This window comes from Musca domestica, unplaced genomic scaffold (genome assembly GCF_030504385.1).
Source record: "Musca domestica strain aabys unplaced genomic scaffold, Musca_domestica.polishedcontigs.V.1.1 1, whole genome shotgun sequence".
Lineage (NCBI taxonomy): Eukaryota > Metazoa > Arthropoda > Insecta > Diptera > Muscidae > Musca > Musca domestica.
Genome location: NW_026712114.1, coordinates 49,496,183 through 49,509,338, shown reverse-complemented (window position 1 = coordinate 49,509,338; position 13,156 = coordinate 49,496,183). Strand labels below are relative to the sequence as shown.

Sequence of the window (13,156 nt, the reverse complement as noted above, 5' to 3'; positions counted from 1 at the left end):
TTATGAATTTATGTGAGGCAATTGACTTTCTTTATCGTTGACGTTAACTTCGACGAAGCTGACGCTGACGCTGCCATCACCCATTTTCGATGATTGGTACATACGAGTGTGGCGCCAAACATAAAACGAATGTTAACATTGTTTTTAACATGCAATGCTTGTGTAACATATGTATTGTTCTGTTACGGCCACAGTTCGGGCGCTTGTTCGTTGCTGTGCTGGGGGGAATATTTTACAGTTTAACAGTGACTGCTGTTATTGCTTGTGTTTACAGTTGACGTGGCTGCGCATTTCTTCTGCCGCTGTAGTGGCTGCTGAGCTCCTCGTTTGTCGTTTGGTGTACAGCGCCAGCCAAAGAACCAGCCAAGTGAAAGGTTCCAGTTAAATTTCTATCGTGCGCGCGTGAAGAAATACAATTGTAAAGCGGATATGCAGAATTCGTTTTAAAATTTGTGTTTGTGTTTATCTCTTCTACAACAAAAACAGAAGCAACAACAACGCTAACGCCAACAACTTCTTTAACTGATGTTTTAAATTTCCCACACTCACGCCCCTACAAAAATACACACACACACATACACACGTATAAAGTATGTAATTCAGTGAAAGAAGGGTTTTTTGTTCATCCTTTCGTGTGGTTCTTGTTCAAATGTTAACTCCAAACAACTGGCCAGAGTTTCAATGTTAAAGAGAAAGTAAATGAAAACGAGAATACCAGCAAAGTGTTGTGGAATTGACGCGGAGTAAAATTAAAGTTGTTAAACGGGAAAATTTATTTTGAAAAAAAAAATCATGAAAAAATAAATAATACTTTGTGGAATATTGAAAAAGAAGAAAATCAAATAAAATTAAATGTAAATAAAATATTTTCTAAGTAAAAATTAGGGGAAACCAATATGCTTTTGTATAAGAAATATTAATTATTTGACCACTGAAAATATATCCAGAAAAGAAATAAACTACAAATATTTGAGTTCAATTCTGTGGCAAAACGCAAGAAAAGATAAGTGAACAACAGCGACCGCGGCAAAATTGGGTGACCATTGAGGAAAAAATCAATTGTGTGCGTCTGAGGCGCAAATTAAAATTTTTAATAATAACAAAAGCCAAATGTCATGATTAATTAGTGTTATCTATATAACTGACAAACCGAAAAGCAAAACAATAAAGCAAGAAAAAAAACCAATAGCATTTTTAATGGAAGTCGTTTTTAATGGAATGATAAAAAATTGAAAAAAAAAAAAAAAAAAACACACAGAATAAGAAAACATAGCCCACCTTTACAAATTTATTGTAATTGAAATTTATGTTAAAAAAAATACCAACAACAATAGTGAATAAGTAAATCATATCTCCGAGTAAATACATGCACAAGTGTTTTGTGTGTCTGACCTTTAAGTCCGAGCACAAGTTTGATGATTTATGAAAGAAAACCAAGCACAACAGCAACAACAACAACATCAACAAAAAATGAATAATTTGTAGAAAAATGTCTTTATACAAGTGAATGTCTAAGCATTTTGTCCACAACAGAAAAAAGTAAATATATAAATAAATGAAGAAAGGAAGAAAACAGAGAGAGAGCGTGTGTGGTCGTAATTTATTTCTAGTTTATTTGCAACCAGAAAGAAATATGAAATTGTGTCAACTCATATGAAAAAATCATTTATAATATTTATCTCACCTTGCAATTTGCACAAAACAAAAAAAGAGTGTTTGAAAAGTTCATTTGTCACAATTAAGCGAAAAAACCAAAACAAAACTAAAGCATACTCGTCAACAAATCCCACAAATCGTATCTCGAGTGTTTTATAAATACAGAAATAAGCAAACCTGGTTCCTCTTTGGCTCACGTGAATGCCGATAACATCCGCTAACTTACCGCCCCAACCCTCCAACTAAATGAAAACAAATAATTACACATTGAAAACATCTGTTTTGATATTAAAACAATAATAACTGGACTATTTTTTAACAACCATCTTCCGTGTACTCTCTCAACTCAACACAACTCAATCTTATCAAATACAAATGCACACAAAAACGTATCCGTGGACGTCATCGTCTTCGTCAGCAAAATAAAATAGTTACTAAGATTTTGTAGCGTCACCAACAGCATCGTAGTACATTATTGTTGTTTTGGCAGTTTTTTATAAATAGGCCATTGTTTGTGGTGTATTTTTGGAATATGTAGTTTTCGGTGTTAACAAATTAGGTAAGTACTAAACGATTCTTTAAGGGTATATTAGAAAATTAATAAATATACAATGATCTTAACAAATTTATGCATTTATTTTATAATCGACATAAGACGGAGCGGAAATAGTTTAAATATCTCAAATAGTGCTATGATAATCCAAACCTTCAAAATTTATTTCAGCTCACAATATTAAAAAAGGATAAAACTCCAGAATATAATTTCAATGTTTCAAACTATTTTGGCTTCCTAAAAATACACATAAGGGTTTTAATGCATTTTTCGAATAGTATTGGAACGTTACTTAGAAGGGAAGAGGGTTACACACATAGTAGTACGAAAATGAATTTCGGTTTAGAATTAAAATTAACGAACGAACGGATGTTTTCAGTATATGACTAACGTTTTGAGTTGTATGAACCAAAACTAGTCAAGAAAGATATTGCTCTCCACATTGTAAACTGATTGCAGTGATGGGCGAACATTTTAAAAATGGGACACAATATTTTGAACCGCAAGTGCATACTTTTTCTTTCAAGGGCTCAAGGTTTTCAAAAACATAACTATATCGGGGTTGATTCAAACGATTCATTTTTAAAAATCAACATCTTGCATTTCTTTGGAAGTACACTGCCAAATTGATAGGACCCCATTTAAAGTCGATATAGTTATATCCCTTTGGCCGTCCGTCCGGAAAAGGAAGGAAGTATCTGATTCGGTGCAAACTTGATACATCGTAATATAGCCCAAAAATTATGAAACACTTCAAAATGTTGGTCCCCGACATGGGAAACTATATATGGATCTTTCTATCTTGCCGAGCTGAGTTGATCTAACTATGTACAGGGTGAGATAAAAACTGCAACAATTTCAAACGCCATAATTTCTACTTTTTATTTTATTGAATGAAAACAAAAAATGTCCGAAAAAGCATCACATTTTAGAAGTTTAGATTCATTCGAATTGACCACCTTTGTTGCTCTGCGGTATTTTTGACCATTCCTGGCGAAGCGCTTGCTTGAGGTGATCGACACTTTGGATTTTTTAGTGCCAACCTTGCTTTCCAAAATGCTCCAGACACAATAGTCCAACGGATTGGTATCCGAAGATTTTGGAGGTCATTGTGTGCTGGAATTGAAGCGAGGAACCTCATTTTGTAACCTTTCTTGGGTGACGCGTGCTGAGTGCGATGGTGCTGAGTCCTATTGTAATATCCAAGGTATGCGGCCAAAATGTTTGCGTCCCCCTGGCTTTAATACTCCGTCCAGAATATTTTCGCGATAATATTCGAGCGGAGAGCGACCATCGGCTGTTATGGCGGCCCACACCATTACCATGGCCGGCAGCTTAGAAACCTATTGTTTTTGAAGATGATCGTAAAATATTTAGGGGTTGAAGTGGACCAAAAACAGAAAAATTTGCAGATTTTGCAGTTGCTTTATAGACCACAATTATAAACCGATCGACGCGGAAATTTTCCGTTAGAATTTAGAGCTGGATAGAAACCTACCGAACTGGACTACGAAATTTTCCGCTTAACCGCGAATATTTTCTAACTCGACAAAGTAACAAATACATTTCTGACTGTTCCTATGTTCTGATAGCCAAGATATCGGATATAAAGAAAATAGGTACTATATATATGCAAAATAAATATATTAGTTATTCTGCTTATAAGTCAAGAACCGCTGGACTAATTTTCACAATTCTCTTCAATTTGAAATGGTCTCTTGACAGAAAAGAATAAAATATAAGAAAAAGGCGTAAGAATACGGCAGTAAAAAGTGAAAATTTTTTGTTACATTTTTTTTTTTTTTAATTTAGTCATATTTCGATTTGACTTACCATTTTGCGTTGTACATTTTCTAAAGTTTTTCTTCACTCCGCAACACTATGTGCTGAGGTTATTATATACAGGTTACATTTATCGTCCGATAGTCGCGAAAGATGGCCACTGCATTATATTTAGCTGTAAAATGGACCACAACATTCTTATGAAATTGTTTTTAATACCTAAGAACACGAGTGAGTGCGTCAATATTGGGCAAATGCCCCCGATCAAAAAGCTAAGGCTAAAATTTGGGCAGGGCTCGAGAACAACGCTTCGAAATCGTAGAAATTTATTTTTAAAAACAGCGTACAATCAGTTGCTGATCTATTACCTCCCGTAGAAATTTGAAAAACTTCTAATTTTCCCAAAATGTGAAATTCGTGTCGATTTCTCATTGAACTTGCACGACCAAATTAAAACAAATGTTGAAAATCAAATGCATTTTGCAAAAATAAAGCAGAAAAATTTAATACTGAGCGATGGGAGTACTACTAGTTGTAATATTTACACAAAATTAGGTCTGGTTTTGTGGTCTACTACGAGTTGCACAAAATGGAAACGTACGTCTCGAAATTCACTCCATTTGGGATGATATTCGCCATAATTTGTACAATAAACCTTAACTCGGATTAATGATATATATGAGAGCTATATCCGAATCTTAGCCGTTCTCATTAAATTTGGCAAAGATATTTCCGAGCTTTATAAGAAAACTGGTACCAACTATAATTGTTGTCGAATGCTCATTACGAATGTGAGGGTCTTAAACACCATATCGGATGAAACATATATATATGAGAGCTATACCGAACCGATTTTGAAATTTAAATTCCAAATTTAATGTATTTCTAGGCTGGATTCGGTCGGATCTGCCAAAATTCAGGTCATTTGGACTGATATTAGATATTTGGTACACAATTAACCCGAAATCGGGTTATGATGATATATATGGATGCTATAGCTATATCTGAACCGATTTTCTCCAAATTCAATGTACTTGCTTCTAGACTGAATTCGGTCGGATGTACGAAATATAAGGACTGAACCCGTAAATATTTTGCGATCATCTCCAAAAGCGAGAGACCCCTATGTATCTCTAAATTTAGACTCATCTATATGACTTGCTTATCTAAGATATTTGGCTATATTCGTCAACGAAATCAGCATAAAAAAGCTAGAAGTTCGCCTTTTGTGTATTTTGGGTATCGCCTTAAGTTATTTTAACAAATTTGGTACAATTGAAATGTTGATACTTTTTCACACAAAAGTAGTGGTAAATTCTACCCGCTGTCGTAAATTCTAATTTCATGCGAGATTTCGTGTCCTTTGGTTTCTATTTGTGACCTTTTTAACGGCTGCAAAATCAGGAAAATTTCTGTTCAACCCCTAAATATTTTGCGGACATCTTCGGAAACAATGGGCCTAGCTCTTCTGAGCTTAACCCTACCCTTGTGAAAATTTTCATGAAGATCGGACGATAGTTACAATCTGTATAAAATAAACCTAACCTGTGTTGTATGGTAAAAAAATATTACAAAATGTATACTTCAATATTATAAGTCAAATTAAAAAAATCGCATGCGATAAAAAATATGAAGAACATTAAAAAAATGTAACAAAATACTATAAAATCTATATTAACATCATTTATGGCATCTTTTTACGCGATTTTTTAATATTTTATACTTTTATGACAAGAGGACATTTTGAATTGACAAAATTTGTCAAAATCGGTCCAGCCATTCTAGCTAACATTCCCTTCCTTTGTATACATACATTGCATATATTTCGCTAAATATATTCGATATTTTTACTATCGGCATCTACGTAACCGTCAGAAGTGACCTTTTCGTCTATTTGTGATTTCGGCGAGATTAAAAATATTCGAGGTTTAATGGAAAATTTGACTTTTATTTGAGACAAATTTAATTGTCTATTTCACCCACCAAATATTATCCAAATTAGAAGGCTTCTGCCTAGCCCTAAGCTATAGACCAACGTCAATGTAGACCAACTGCAATGTAGACCAACTGCAAAATAAGGAAAATTTTCAACCCATGAATATTATGCGATCATCTCCAAAAGCAATAGGCTTCTATTCTGACCATAACCCCACCTCCATTTTGAGTTTCGTGAGGATCGGGCCATAATTGCGACATGTAGCTTGATTACAAATTAACATGGACAGACGGGCGGACATACATAGCTAAATCGACTCAGCTCGGCGAGATAGGAAGATCCATATATACCTTCCTATGTGGGTAACCAATATCTCGAGGTGTTACAGGGTATAAAAATGTAAAAAATATAAACCTTCTAGATTGAATTTGGTTGGATGAATCAAAATTCAGGTAATTAGGACTTATATTGGCCATTTGGTGCACAATTAATCCGACATCGGTTGAAGACATATGGGAGCGTTATCTAGATCTGATCCGATTATCACAAATTTCAGTAGGGTTCGTCTTTGCGGTCTGCACTTTGTTCACAAAAATACATGGACGGACTCACATGTATAAATCAACTCAGAAAGTGAATCTATGAATATCCTCAAAAGTAACTATGGGTCTACCTCTTTTTACAAATTTGTTGTTTCAAAATTTGACCACTTTGTGGGGCAGGTACCAGGGGGGAGGCCGATGTATTCCATCTCCATACCAAATTTTGTGTTGGTAGATATATTGGGATGTTTCAGATTTAAAGACAATCGGACTCTTATTTCACATTTCATAAGAGTTTGAATTATTCAATATTTTGATCCTTTACGGGAGAAGTTCTTGATGGAGTGGATCGATATTGCCAATTTTCGCACTCAATATAATTGTTTGAAGTTCGGTATATGCAACTCATATGGGAGGCAAGATGCCTATGTGGGTGCAGGTTCAGTATTTTGGAGGTATTTCAAAATTTATGTTACCAGTTCGCAATAACAGAAATAACATGCTGGAATATTGGCCATTACATATTGGGATAGGCATATTTTAAAAACATTTACGTTTCAAATAATGGAGGGTTTTTAAAGTTTGGCCCTGTCTAACTGAACGATTTTTTAATTAATTAATAATTAAATATATTAATAATTAAATATGAACTTGTACCATAGCTTTCAAATGTTTTGGGATAACACCATTTTGATATTTATTATTATTATTATTATTATTATTATTTTTTTTTTCTGTAGGAATCAAGAACCTCTTGCTAAAAAATTAGTTCACGTTGACTGCAATCATATAAAGCAGTAAGTTCGTCCGGGCTGAACTTTGAATACCCTCCACCATTTGAAACGAATTTAGAAATTTTCAAAAAATAAAATCCTTAAAAAATTATGTTAAAATATAAAAAAAAACGAATATATTCGTTATATTGGGATCTATACGACGAGGACCTACATAGGCATTGTTTGTCATAAGTCATTACCATATTCAAATTCGAAACTTGAAATAAACGGTGAATAATGTAGCTAAAATCGTTAAAATAGGAAGGTACCGTTATATCGGAGCAGCATAGACAATATTCTGTCATAGGCTACACCATTACGAACTTCAAATACGACTGCTTAAACAATTTTCCGTCACAGACTGTAGTTCCCATTACGAAATCTATATACGTAATTAGAAACAATTCCGGTGAATAATGACGCTAAAATCACCAAAATACCGAATATTGGGAGGTACCGTTACATCAGAGCTATACCAAGACGTGGACCTGCACAGACAATTTTCTGTCATAGGCTGTAGTATCCATTACGAACTTCAAATACATAATTTGAAACAATTCCGGTGAATAATGTCGCTAAAATCATCAAAATACCGAATATCGAGAGGCACCGTTATATGGGGGCTATATGAAAACGTGAACCAACATGGTCCATTTACGAACTTAACCTGCCTACTGGAAAAATAAACATGTGTGTGTGTGTGTACCTTCTATCTCAATTCGTTCGAAAAATAGCGTAATTACAACAGACAGACAGACGGACATCGCTAAATCGGAATGACAAAGTTAATATACCCTCCGTAGTATGGTGGAGGATATAAAAAGTAACTAATTTGTACTTTTCCTGTTGGTTTCGTACACTATCCCTCCTTCCTTTTGCCTTTTTGTGCAACATTGCATATTTATATAAGACCTTAAAATTATCAGTAAAATCAATTTCTCAATTTTTTGCATTACGTGTGCAAAAGGTTTGAAATTAAAAATTAATATTGTATAAATAACCATCCATCTATTAAAAAATATTCCCAAACACGTGATGTATTAAAATTCCCCTTAAGATACCAACAAATTCAGCTGTATTCAAAGACTGTCATCCTCCCTAAGTACTGCTGTACGCACATTAATCAAACTTGTGTAGCTTCACTTGTTTTTTGTATTTATTTGCATCAAATTATTTGTTTTTTTTTTTTTTTTCACACACATTTTTCGGTAAGGCTTTTGCATTCTGTGTATATGATTTTCGTTCTCATGTTTTTCTTTGTTGTGTTTGACAGAAGATGTTTGATAAAAAGTGTGTGTGTGTTTGTGCATCTTATCGCCTTTGTTCGCGGCTTCTCAATTTTTGTTTGTGTCTGGCGGTATAGCAAGTTGTGTCGGACCCTTATCTTCGCCGCGATAAACAACAAATGGACAAACCAACAACGAATAAAGACAGCGAAATGAGTATTGAATTTCTTTGTGACGTAAGAAAGTGACAATGGACTAGTATTTTTGTTTAAGTGGACATTAGCATTAAGTATTATTAAATTAATTAAAAATAGATATCTATGAGAGCGCTTCTTTATGCGAAAAGTAGAGAGATGTGGGAGTTTAATTTTATGAAGCTAATCGAAAATTTGTAATCTTGAAAATTATTTCCATAATCTATTCAATTAAGTTTCAAATTCCAATCCCAACATTTTTTAATCTCAAAAATGATCAACTAAAACAATTCCGGTATCAAATATTATTTCAATATTAATTGCTGTTATAATTAACAATTCGAAATGCCTTTAAGCAAATTATCACTGGAGTATAATTAAAATGCTAGTCACTTCTAATAATTCCTGTTAACACTTCATAAATTTCATGCAAACGTTCAAATGTCATTAATTATTTAACTGCGATTTTCTATGACTTAATTACCGAGTAATACGAATAGCGTTTCTTTGGTGAGCTTCAGATAATTATACATTTATTATTGGAAATTGTTGGTGGTTACATTGTCGGTTTCGTCTGTGAATTGGGGTCATATGTTAGCTTATAATTAATAAAGAAATTTACATTTCCTATGAACTTAATACTCGTGTTGGTGTTGATGTGGCTTAATTTACAATTGTTGTATTTGGAAAGATATATATATATATAGGTTGTTGGTTACATGGAATTGTAAGTGGAATTTGTACGAACAATTAAATCGGATTATTATTTTTGTTGGAATTCAAATATAAATGTAGTATTGAGGATAGATTTCATAAGCCGAATTGAATACCATACACCATGAATGACTTAACAAATTTATATATATTGAAGATCGACATGTTAAAGAGACTATTCTATATAAATATATATAATATAAAAACAAACAAATTATACGGTACTTAATTTATTAACATTAATAATGTTAGTAAATGGTTTCCTGTTGTTAAAAGAGGTGCATAAAAGAGTCCAGTGGGAGTTTTATACGGAGTTTCCTCTTCAGACCTTTGTTATGTGTGGGAGCGCCCCCGAGTCACTTATGTTTGAAAAATTAGACTGGAAGCCGAATCTCTCGAAATCAAGTGGAAACATTTTTTGTTTGCTGATTAGTGTGTGTAACAGCAAAAAAAGTTATAGTCGTGCGGGGTCGACCATGTGATACCCTTCAACACTACAATATGTTCAAAGTCCCTTATGTCCTAATTCATTTTGGAAGATTTCAGATTTTACCCTTAGGTTTTTGACCCGGGGAATTTGGTCAATATTTACGTACTCCGTCGAGTTGTTAGGTATTCAAAACAATTTCACACGAAAGTTGTGGTCCATTTTACAGCTAAATATAATCCAATGGTCATCCAAAATGCTAGACTTCTTCCATGTATTTAACGCTTTTCTGATGCGAAATTCCGTACCGATTGGTTTTCAATTGTGGCTTATAGAGTGACTACAAAATTATTTTTTTTAGTCCATTTGAACTCCTAAATGTACATCTTTAATTGTGACCCCAATTCTAACCACATGCAAAATTTTGTGAGGATCGGACGATAATTGCGACATGTATATAATACCCTCAAAACGTAGTGGTGTGGGGTGTTAAAATTTAGAAAATTTACAATTCAAAATAGTAAGCCAAATTAAAAAATCGCATGCGATAAAATATATGAAAGAAATTCACTTTTTTATTGGTATATTTTCTGCGATTTTCTTAGGTTTTATCCGTTTATTGCAAGAGAGCATTCTGAATTGATGGGAATTCTTGACTTACAAGCAGAATAAATCTATATATATATATAAAAAAGAAAGTTGTGTTAGTTACTACGTTTATAACTTAAGAACCGCTGGACTGATTTTAACTATTCATACAAATTCGGAATTGTTTCCTGTCCGAAAAGGATAATATCCAAAAAATCGCGTAAAATGTGATATATTAACATTTTCATTTTGAAATGTACAATAGTAATGTTTTATTTTTGACCTACATTCTAATGACCTACTCTTCTAATGAACATTTTTAGTGTTTTTTAAATTTTATTTTTGAATTCGAATATTAATACCAATTTATTTAATTGACTTGATTTCTTGAGAACTGAAATTGATGGCGGGTTACATGGAAGTGTAGTACCGAATTATGTGGTGCCGAAACGGAATAGATGATATCGATATAATTTAACGCGATCACACCAAAGTTAAAAGATATTTACTTTTTCAAAATCGCTAAAAAATAACGAAAAAAGATCTTATTGCAAAAATTCTCAAATCGGGAAAAATCGAAAAAAAATTCAATGGAATCGAATTTTAAAATAATAGTACATTCTATTGACAAACTTTGTAAGAATCTTTAAACATTTGCTGTAAAAAATCAGCGAACAAGTTGAAGATCAATTTTTCAATTTATTATTCTTCTTTTGTCAATTTTTTCAATTTGTATTATCATACTGAATTCAGTGGATTTTTTGTGAACAAAATAAAGAATAATTTTTCACTATATACAATTTTTCACCAAAAAAATGAAATAAGTGCGAAATAGGATGTTACCTGACATCTACCCTTCAACTCCAGGGCCTACATCGTGGTTCAGCTGGAAGATGCAAAAACATTATACAAACAAAAATTACCAAAAAAGTCTAATGGGGCTCATTTCAAAGCATGGACCTATTTCTTTCATGTGACAATAATCCGTCCAATGAGAGCTCAAAATGCAAAATTCTTTGGGAGTACAATCAGTAAAATACCAAAATAGTAGAGCGAATGGGACTTTTAGTAAGAAAAGGATTTATATACTTCCAAAAATTCTTCCCAAATATTCAAGATACATTAAATCGCTTTTGCAGGTCTCGATATCGATCATAACTCACGGATAAGGGTACAACCCGATTTCATATTTATATAACCATCTATGATTTAAGCTATTTTTGGGGTCTTGGCCAATTTTTTTCATTTTTTGGCCCTTATTTGGCATTTTTGTTTCTAAGGGGGGGAGAGAACCTCTTCGCATAAAATTTGAAATTTTCAGAGTAGGGCCCATATTGGTCTTGATCAATTGATTTGGCTAACAAATTTATTTATGCTACCCTGGGGTAGGGAATCATCATACAGATAATTGCCACATAGGAATTTATTAAAGAAAAGTCCCCACATTGGATTATTATCAAGTCCACTTTCACATCTAATATGTGGTCAGAAGAGAAAATTGTGTATTCTATTGAATTTGTAACTCCCAAGAGAATATTGGTTGGGCTACGTTTTGGTATAACCCTCATATGAATGTATCCCTGATTCCAGCTATGACTTTGGTCTTGGCTTTTCTATTTCGAGGGTCTTGACCACAGTTTCCAATCGATTTTGCTGTATTTAGGCTATTTTGTGGGTAGAGAACCATCTTACAGAAAAATGTCAACATACGTAAATATTTTGGTACAGTCCCCATATAGCCGCCGATCTTTAGTGATTTTTACCGATTGGCGGACGACAACACGGGCATTGTTTAATCGTCATAGAATTTTACTATAAACAAGAACATAGACTTTTTGGGGACGCTAATGCGCAATTTTAGGGGCTATGGTAATGGGTGTAAAAGCGTAATGAACTTTGACTATTCAGAAATTATTTTGCCCTCCTTCAATAGGTATTTATTTCTATTTAGTCTGATCAATATTTTACTAATTTGTTCACCTTTATGAACTAGATTTGTGAAAGATTATGCTATATAAAATCTTCATTACAGACTAAAACTACGGGCCGGCAACGCGGTCCGGACCAGCTAGTAAGATATATTTCTTTTACATATATATAGTACCTATTTTGCTTTATATACGATATCTTGGCTATCAGCATCACTTTTATGGTCAGAAGTGACCTTTTAAAAATATTAAAAATATTCGCGGCTTAGGAGAAATTTTCGTACTTTCTTACATAAAATGAGGGTCTTTTTTAACCGATAAATATTTTCCGATGGCCGACTAAATTGTAAATTTCCGTGTCGATTCCTTAATAATTGTGGCCTATAAAGCAACTCCAAAAGTTTTCCAAATTTCACCTCCTTTTTGGAAGAGTGGACAAAAAAAGTGGATTAAAAGATGAAATCTTTTATCGAAATTTATCTATGTTTGGTATTAATATTAAACTGTGACATAATTTGGAATATGGCAGGATATATTTTTTTTTTAAATTTTCTGTTAATTTGATAAACTATATGACAATATAAAAAATTCATAACCTCTAAAAATATAGCCTCTATATAGATGGGGTTAAAATATTTCAGCCTTAATGATAGACAACGTTGGCCTTTACCAAAAAGCCTCATAAAAAATTTACTTTACACAATTTCCAAGGAATGAAATGCCTTTAACTTCCCAAGAAAAGAAAAAAAAAACACACACACACCGAACGACAACTAATACAAAGTTTATTTTTGAAATAATGAAGATAAATACAAATTTGTGCTGGAAATGTCA

At 33.1% G+C, this 13,156-nt stretch overlaps 1 protein-coding gene across 1 annotated transcript in view; it reads left to right on the top strand.

Moving 5' to 3' along the window:
• Positions 1–352: 352 nt before the first annotated feature.
• Positions 353–13,156, top strand: part of LOC101897018 (5-hydroxytryptamine receptor 1) — a 329,084-nt gene continuing 316,280 nt past the window's right edge. Inside the window, exon 1 of the mRNA XM_059123704.1 lies at positions 353–2,215. The gene's annotated coding sequence lies outside the window, so the exon portion shown is untranslated. The remainder of the gene's footprint in view (positions 2,216–13,156) is intronic.